This window comes from Entelurus aequoreus, linkage group LG05, assembly GCF_033978785.1.
Source record: "Entelurus aequoreus isolate RoL-2023_Sb linkage group LG05, RoL_Eaeq_v1.1, whole genome shotgun sequence".
Lineage (NCBI taxonomy): Eukaryota > Metazoa > Chordata > Actinopteri > Syngnathiformes > Syngnathidae > Entelurus > Entelurus aequoreus.
In genome coordinates, this window is record NC_084735.1 from 20,774,176 (window position 1) to 20,783,590 (window position 9,415).

At 46.4% G+C, this 9,415-nt stretch overlaps 1 protein-coding gene across 1 annotated transcript in view; it reads left to right on the forward strand.

The window, feature by feature from the left end:
- Nucleotides 1–9,415, forward strand: part of macf1a (microtubule actin crosslinking factor 1a) — a 389,896-nt gene that overhangs the window by 13,679 nt on the left and 366,802 nt on the right.

The window sequence follows — 9,415 nt, forward strand, 5'->3', positions numbered from 1 at the left end:
ACGGCCACTCTACCAACTTCGCCACGCCACATTGTTACATTGTTTAATGCATCCAGCGGGGCGTCACAACAAAATTAGGCATAATAATGTGTTAATTCCACGACTGTATATATCGGTATCGGTTGATATCGGAATCAGTAATTTAAGAGTTGGACAGTATCGGAATATCGGCAAAAAAGCCATTATCGGACATCTCTAGTTAGCATACCTTATTCGCTTTTCCTCCTGCTCGTGTTTTGGTTTAGAACCATCTAAATTGCTTTACCTGGCAACATACTAAAATAATAGACATTTGGACAATTGTACAAATATTCAGAAACGTCAACGTCCCGATCATGCTTCATCTAAGAGTGCACATTTTTTTCCCCACCTCTAGTTTGCAACTGCGACGCTCAACCAATTAGCTTGTTGGCTTACCGTATTTTTCGGACTATAAGTCGCAGTTTTTTTCATAGTTTGGCCGGGGGTGCGACTTATACTCAGGAGCAACTTATGTGTGAAATTATTAACACATTAGCGTAAAATATCAAATAATATTATTTAGCTCATTCACGTAAGAGACTAGACGTATAAGATTTCATGGGATTTAGCGATTAGGAGTGACAGATTGTTTGGTAAACGTATAGCATGTTCTATATGTTATAGTTATTTGAATGACTCTTACCATAATATGTTACGTTAACATACCAGGCACGTCCTCAGTTGGTTATTTATGCCTCAAATAACGTACACTTATTCAGCCTGTTGTTCACTATTCTTTATTTATTTTAAATTGCCTTTCAAATGTCTATTCTTGGTGTTGGGTTTTATCAAATAAATTTCCCCCAAATATGCAACTCATATATGTTTTTTTCCTTCTTCATTATGCATTTTCGGCCGGTGCGACTTATACTCCGGAGCGACTTATACTCCGAAAAATACGGTACTTTGTCGGTAGCAAACAATGCTAATTAAAGAGAGTTGGAAAGCCTTATTGGAGTTGTAACGAAACGAGTTGGAACGTTCACTTGTACGAAATCGGACGAGAAGACGTTCGCAAAGGCGGGCTGAACACCCTCCGAATCGATCAACTTATATAGCCCTAAATCACGAGTGTCTCAAAGGGATGCACAAGCCACAACGACATCCTCGGCTCAGATCCCACATCAGGGCAAGGAAAAACTCAACATGAGTCGCATGTAACAATGGTCTTGAGCCCTACACACGAACCCGCCACCGCAGAACCTCTCGGACTGAGAGTCGAGCATGCTAATCTATTCAACAAAGCCAAAGCTTTTCATTTGGCCCGCCGAACAACACCCGAATAGGCTTAATGTAACCATTCAAACTAAGGTTGATCATGTATGCAGTACTCCCGCCACCCCACAGGGGGCAATAGCAAGGCATATGTGTCACAGTGAAGCAGAAGTTGGGTGAGTAAAAGAAGACTACTTATTTAACCTTGAAAAAAAATCGAAATAAATTGCAAAAATCGGACTTTTAACAACGACTGGACAACAAAGTATAAATGTTCTCACCCTTAACAAGTGCTCGAGTCCGAGAGTAACTTGTAGTGCTTAATTTGACCAGTAGAGGGTGATAACGCTACACTTTAGGTTTACTTGTGATTAGTCACATTCATTGTGTGCAATGTTTGGTGTGTGAATGTTGTTTGATTGCTATATATGCAGAAACATGTAGTTTATTGTCTAAATCAGTGGTGCCCAACCACCGGTCCGTGGATCGATTGGTACCGGGCCGCACAAGAAAAAAATAAAATAAATAATAATAATAATTTTTTATTTGTATTTAATTTTAAAAAAAATAATTAAATCAACATAAAAAACACAAGATACACTTACAATTACTGCACCAACCCAAAAAACCTCCCTCCCCCCTTTACACTCATTCACACAAAAGGGTTGTTTCTTTCTGTTATTAATATTTCTGGTTCCTAGAATCAAAAAACACAGGACGAGATGTTGAACAGTCCCTTGTGCCAAATGTGGAGAGTACTCACTCGAGATGTCCTTGTTGTTGAGAGTGGTAGACAGACAACGTGGGGGTGTGGGGGGTGGGGTGTTCTTGTGAGTTGTATGGGATATGAGACTTGGTCAGGGTTAAATTCCAGGACAATTGGACAAGCGACACATCTTCAGTAGTGTGCCCTTGCATCATTGGGTGTTTCGGCCTTCAAACACTATACACCCTCCACAAAGGCGGCCCGCCGAAGGATGATCAGTCCTCAGCTTGTGTCCCGTGCTCAACTGTTCCTGAAATTCACCCCGTTATACTGCTGTTTTTGGGGCCCAACCGGGGTCCTTCCGCTTGAGCCAAATCCACTGGCTGCTTCTTTCGGCTGCCTCTGAGACTGCTCTGATGGTCCTCCGCAGAGCCTGACCGTGGCTGCCGAGTTCCCTCAGCAGTCTGATGGTAGACGACGCCACAAATCCTCTGGATCCCACTTCAACTGGATAGATTTTGGTGTTCCAGCCACGCTGCCTCGCTTCTTCTGCTAGCTCTGAGTAGCGCAGCTTCTTACGTTCATAGGCCTCCTCCACAGAGTTCTCCCATGGGACTGTGAGCTCTATGACGTAAGCAGTCTTCACCGAAGGGGACCAGAGCACCAAGTCTGGCCTGAGGTTGGTAGAAGCAATCTCAGGTGGGAAAACCAGCTGTTTGCCGATGTCTGCCAGCATCTTCCAGTCGCGGGCCCTGTATAGGTGTCCAGCTTCTGGTTTGGTGGAAAGCTGTTTGGGTGTTTTCCCGCCCTCTCGGACAAACATTGTTGTCTTCATGGGATTGGATACTCTTGGTGGCAAGGAGTTGACGGCACCACGCATGCTCTCCAGGGCTGATGCCAAGCTCTTGAGGACCTGGTTGTGTCGCCAGGTGTATCTCCCCTGCGTGAGGCTCGTCTTACATCCTGTCATGATGTGTCTGAGGGTTGCTGGAGTTGGGCAGAGGGCACAGATTGGATCCTCGCCATACCACTGATGGAGATTCTTTGGTGATGGGAGCACATCATACGTTGCTCTGATGATAAAGCTGATTTTACTTGCTTCCATCTGCCATAGCTCCTTCCAGCTTATTTTTCTCCTCTCCACTCCTTCCCACTGCATCCATTGCCCCTGTTTGGCGAGAGAGACAGCCTTCGCACTCCTTAAGACCTCCTCCTGGCGACGCACCTCCTCCACCACCAGCGTCCTCCGCTCTGATGTTGTAGCATTTTTCCAGGATGGTTCTCTTGCAGTCAGGCCAAAGCCTCCTCTTCCCTGTTGGACCTTTCCCACGATGTCTCTGTGCCTCAGGGCTGCTGTAGCTTGCTGCACCGCATCGGATGGTGTCCACTTCCGCCCAGTTACTAGGGGCGGTGCAACAGTGCTAATGGTCTTGTCTCTGGAGTCCTTCAGTGTCATCTGGAGTCTAACTTTAGAACACTTGTATTCCTCAGTTAGACTAGTGAGAGGTAGCTCCAGGATCCCTTTGCCGTAGAGGCCGATGTTACTTAGACATTGTGGAATGCCAAGCCACTTTTTTGCATATGACGTGATGGTTCGCTCCATCTTCTCCACAGTGGTTACTGGAACTTCATACACAGTGAGTGGCCACATTGTCCGGGGGAGGAGTCCAAATTGTAGGCACCAAAGCTTCAGTTTCCCTGGCAATAGAGTCTTGTGTATGTTATCCAGGCTCTTCGCGATCTCTTGCCTTAGTTGTTCTATTTGTTGTTTGTCCTTGAGGCTTGCATTGTACCATCTGCCCAGGCTTTTGACATGCTGCTCAGACACCGTTGGAATTGGGTCTTCGCCGATGTAGAACCTTGTATCTCTCAGCACCCCCTTGATAATGGAGATGCTTCGAGATTTACTAGGCTTGAATTTCATTCGGGCCCACTCGATGTTCTCCTGCAGCTTTCCAAGTAGACGCTTAGTGCATGCTGCAGTAGTGGTTAGTGTTGTCATGTCGTCCATGTAAGCCCTGATAGGTGGAAGACGGAGCCCAGCCCTGGTTCGTTCACCACCCACCACCCACCTTGAGGCCCTCATGATGACTTCCATGGCCATTGTGAAAATCAGGGGTGAAACTGTGCAGCCTGCCATGATACTTCCAAGCGCTGCCATGTTGTAGTAAAGTTGGCTGTTGTGAAGCACAGCTGCAGGTCTTGGAAGTAGTTCTTGACCAGTGTGGTGATGGGCTCTGGTACAAGGAAGAAGCTAAAAGATTCCCAGAGAAGTTCATGGGGAACTGAGCCAAATGCATTGGCCAGGTCGAGGAAGGTTACATGAAGATCTCTCTTATCCTTCTTGGCTGCTTGGATCTGATGCCAGATCATGCTTGTATGTTCTAGGCAGCCAGAGAATCCTGGAATTCCAGCTTTCTGTACAGATGTATCAATGTATTTGATTGTACTTGCTTCCATCTGCCATAGCTCCTTCCAGCTTATTTTTCTCCTCTCCACTCCTTCCCACTGCATCCATTGCCCCTGTTTGGCGAGAGAGACAGCCTTCGCACTCCTTAAGACCTCCTCCTGGCGACGCACCTCCTCCACCACCAGCGTCCTCCGCTGGTGGTGGAGGACGCTGGTGGTGGAGGACGTGCGTCAATATAGATCAATACAGTCAGCAGGGATAAAGTCCGTAAGCACACGTGATTGTATTTTTTATGGAAAAAAGTCTGTGGTACAAATTTCCAAGCGTTGACCGGTCCGCAGTTACAAAAAGGTTGCGAACCACTGGTCTAAATGTATTAACACTAAACGTTTTATTCTATTTATGTAAAATACTAAATCGACATTATTTATGTAAAATATATATTGTACATTATACTTTTATGTTTATTTTATGTTTATATTTTCAGTCTTGCAAAAAAAAATACAACTGAGGAAGGAAAATAATTCAAAAGAAGGAACATGATTCCTCAACAAAACTTCTGGAGCTTCTGTTTCTTCATGCTGTTAACTCGCTGCACACTGTGGAATCGAGTAGCAAGGGCAGAATAATGAATTAATTGACAGTGCAGTGGGAAAGTCCACGTGTTACTTTGCAATTAAGTAAACACAGTTTTAAAGGAATACAACCTGCGGAGGCACTTTCTGACGAAACATCCACATTGCTACTTTGGCTGGCGAGGCTACATGGTCCTCTACAGGAAGGCGACAGATGGAGTCAAATTCAAAGTAAAAGCCCTTTAAGAATGAATTTTATTGACCTGCCGGGATCCACTTTCACTGCCAATTAATAGGCATTGATTTTTTTTATTGATCAACTGGATGGGCGCCTCAGTGCACACATGATACAAGAGCTGTGTCCAGTGTGCTTAAGTTGTTCCTAATGAAGTGTCCGCTGACTTCACGGAGTTGAGCGGAATATTGAATTTAAAGTCAGACGATGAAAGACTAGAATCTTTTTTTCTCCTGTCTTCCTGTCATGTGACCTCCTGGTTAAAAATAGAACATGTTTGTGAGTCCTAGTGAGAATGCAGTATTCAGTCAGTGTACTTTCACAAAACCCAACAATAGAAGGACTTTAAAGAATTCTGAGGTCGCTCAAAATCTCTTGAGTTCTCCTGAGTGATCAGTGTCATGTGACCTTTTTCTTCCTCCTCCTCCTCCTCTCCACGCTATCACCACTGAACTTTTCAACTTCTATGTGCACATGATGTCTCCTCCTTAAACCTATTTGTCTCCTTTGGGTCTCTGTCTGCACCATCATTAACGCATGTGTTGCATTTAGACTTTCACAAAGGCTACCCTTGTGGGAGGGGCAGTGCCCCACCATATCCGGGTACTTTGTGTGAGGGTCTCTGCCCCACCACTTCCAGCTCCCTTGTGTAAGGGGCAGTGCCCCACCATATCCAGCTACCCTGTGTGAGAGGCAGTGCCCCACCACATCCATCTACCCTGTGTGAGGGGCAGTGCTCCACCACATCCAGCTACGATGTGTGAGAGGCAGTGCCCCATCACGTCCAGCTACGATGTGTGAAGGGCAATGCCCCACCACATCCATCTACCCTGTGTGAGGGGCAGTGCCCCACCACATCCAGCTGCCTTGTGTGAGGGGCATTGCCCCACCACATCCGGCTACGATGTGTGAAGGCCAGTGCCCCACCACTTCCAGCTCCCTTGTGTAAGGGGCAGTGCCCCACCATATCCAGCTACCCTTTGTGAGAGGCAGTGCCCCATAACGTCCAGCTACCCTGTGTGAGGGGCAGTTCCCCACCACATCCAGCTTACTTGTGTGAGGGGCAGTGCCCCACCACATCCATCTACCCTGTGTGAGGGGCGGTGTCCCACCACCTCCAGCTTACTTGTGCGAGGGGCATTGCCCCACCACATCTGGCTACGATGTGTGAAGGGCAGTGCCCCACCACTTCCAGCTCCCTTGTGTAAGGGGCAGTGCCCCACCATATCCAGCTACCCTGTGTGAGAGGCAGTGCCCCACCACATCCAGCTACTTTGTGTGAGAGACAGTACCCCATCACATCAGGCTACGATGTGTGAGGGGCAGTGCCCCACCACGTCCCGCTCCCTTGTGTTAGGGGCAGTGCCCCACTATATCCGGCTACGATGTGTGAGGGGCATTGCCCCACGTCATCCGGCTACGATGTGTGAGGGGCATTGCCCCACCACATCCGGCTACGGTGTGTGAGGGGAATTTCCCCACCACATCCGGCTATGGTGTGTGAGGGGAATTTCCCCACCACATCCGGCTACTATGTGTGAGGGGCATTGCCCCACCACATCCGGCTACGATGTGTGAGGGGCAGTGCCCCACCACATCCGGCTACGATGTGTGAGGGGTATTGCCCCACCACATCCGGCTACGATGTGTGAGGGGTATTTCCCCACCACATCCAGCTCCCTTGTGTGAGGGGCAGTGCCCCACCACATCCAGCTACTTTGTGTGAGAGGCAGTGCCCCATCACATCCGGCTACGATGTGTGAGGGGCAGTGCCCCACCAAATTCAGCTACCCTTTGTGAGAGGCAGTGCCCCACCACATCCAGTTCCCTTGTGTGAGGGGCAGTGCCCTACCACATCCAGCTACCTTGTGTGAGGGGCAGTGCCCCATAACGTCCAGCTCCCTTGTGTGATGGGCGATGCCCCACCACATCAGCAGATGGCACTGTTGGGAAAACAAAACAAAACTTGTTTTTTGAGTAGTAAATAAATTGCAAGAAGAAAGTGTGTAAAATGTGGAGTTTATGAGTGTGTGTTTGTTTCCTGCTGAATCTTCCAGTCCTTTCTTCATAGTTTGAGGCAACACAGCCTGGTGCACCAAATTGGAAACACAAGATTTTTCCGAATTCCGCCAACAAGAAGTGATTTTCCAGCCAATTATGTTCTGCTTTAGCAACCATGAGTCTTTATCATAGGATTCAATGGAATGGCAGTAGCCTAACAGAATCCGGCAGAGGGTGCTGATTTCGGACATATCAAATTTCTATTTTATACTTAATAAATGATTCGGAATTAATTTGTACCCCTAAGCTTGTCTCCAAATCATTATGGTGGTGTTGTGGTGGTAGTTTACCTAATATTGTGTCTGTGTGTGTATGTGCATGCCACCTCTCCCTGTCCTTTCTAAATTGTGTCTTTCACGCTCCAAAATGTACCAATGATTGTCACACACACACTAAGTGTGGTGAGATTATTCTCTGCATTTGACCCATCACCCTTGATCACCCCCTGGGAGGTGAGGGGAGCAGTGAGCAGCAGCAGTGAGCAGCAGCAGTGCCCGCGCCCGGGAATCATTTTGGTGATTTAACCCCCAATTCCAACCCTTGATGCTGAGTACCAAGCAGGGAGGTAATGGGTCCCATTTTTATAGTCTTTGGTATGACTCGGCCGGGGTTTGAACTCACGACCTACCGATGTCAGGGCGGACACTCTAACCACTAGGCCAGGGGTCGGCAACCCGCGGCTCCGGAGCCGCATGCGGCTCTTTGACCACTCTGATGCGGCTCAGCTGCATACTGGATCTCAGTGCCTCTCCTAGATAACTCCCAGGGAAAATATAATCCTATTTTCACTCTAATTACTATATTAAGGGAGTGCCCTTATTGCACTGTAGTAATTGTTCTCTATAGCATTTACAAACAGCGTGCCAGCCCGGCCACATGTTGTATGTAGCTTTTACTTGCACACATAGGAGACAGCAAAGCTTACTTAGTCATCAGCCACACAGCTTACACTGACGGTAGCCGTATCAAACAACTTTAACACTGTTACGTTACAAATATGCGCCACACTGTGAACCCACACCAAAAAAGAATGAAAAACACATTTCTGGAGAACATCCCACTGTAACACAACATAAACACAACACAACCAATACCCAGAATCCCATGCAGCCCTAACTCTTCCGGTCTAGATCAGTGGTTCTCAACTTTTTTTCAGTGATGTGCCCCCTGTGAACATTTTTTTTAATTCAAGTACCCCCTAATCAGAGCAAAGCATTTTTGGTTGAAAAAAGAGAGATAAAAAAGTAAAATACAGCACTTTGTCATCAGTTTCTGATTTATTAAATTGTATAACAGTGCAAAATTTTGCTCATTTGTTGTGGTCTTTCTTGAACTATTTGGAAAAAATTATATAAAAATAACTAAAAACTTGTTGAAAAATAAACAAGTGATTCAACTATAAATAAAGATTTCTACACATGGAAGTAATCATCAACTTAAAGTGCCCTCTTTGGGGATTGTAATAGAGATCCATCTGGATTCATGAACTTAATTCTAAACATTTCTTCACAAAAAAAAGAAATCTTTAACATTAATATTTATGGAACATGTCCACAACAAATCTAGCTGTCAACACTGAATATTGCATTGTTGCATTTCTTTTCACAGTTCTTTTTGACAGACATTTTAAAAAAAAATCTCACGTACCCCTTGGCATACCTTAAAGTACCCCCATTTGAGAACCACTGGTCTAGATTATACACCCCCGCTACCACCAAATCCCCCCACACATCAACCCCCCCCCCCCCCTTCCTCCGTGCGTTGGTTGAGCGGAAGAGTTAGGGCTGCATGGGATTCTGGGTATTGGTTGTGTTGTGTTTATGTTGTGTTACAGTGCAGATGTTCTCCAGAAATGTGTTTGTCATTCTTTTTTGGTGTGGGTTCAAAGTGTGGCGCATATTTGTAACGTAACAGTGTTAAAGTTGTTTTATAAGGCTACCGTCAGTGTAAGATGTGTGGCTGCTGACCAAGTACGCCTTGCTGTCACTTACGTGAGCAAGCTGAAACTGCATTCTACATGTGGTCGAGCAAGTACACTGTTTGGGCAGGCTGTAGAGGGCGCCAAAAGCAGTGCCATCACGCCCTGATATTCAGGAGTCTCCCGGAAAAAGTGAGAGGGTTGGCAAGTATGGCACTATCAAGCGCCATTCATTCAAAACTCGCGGGCCGCACTAACATCAAATTTCCACATT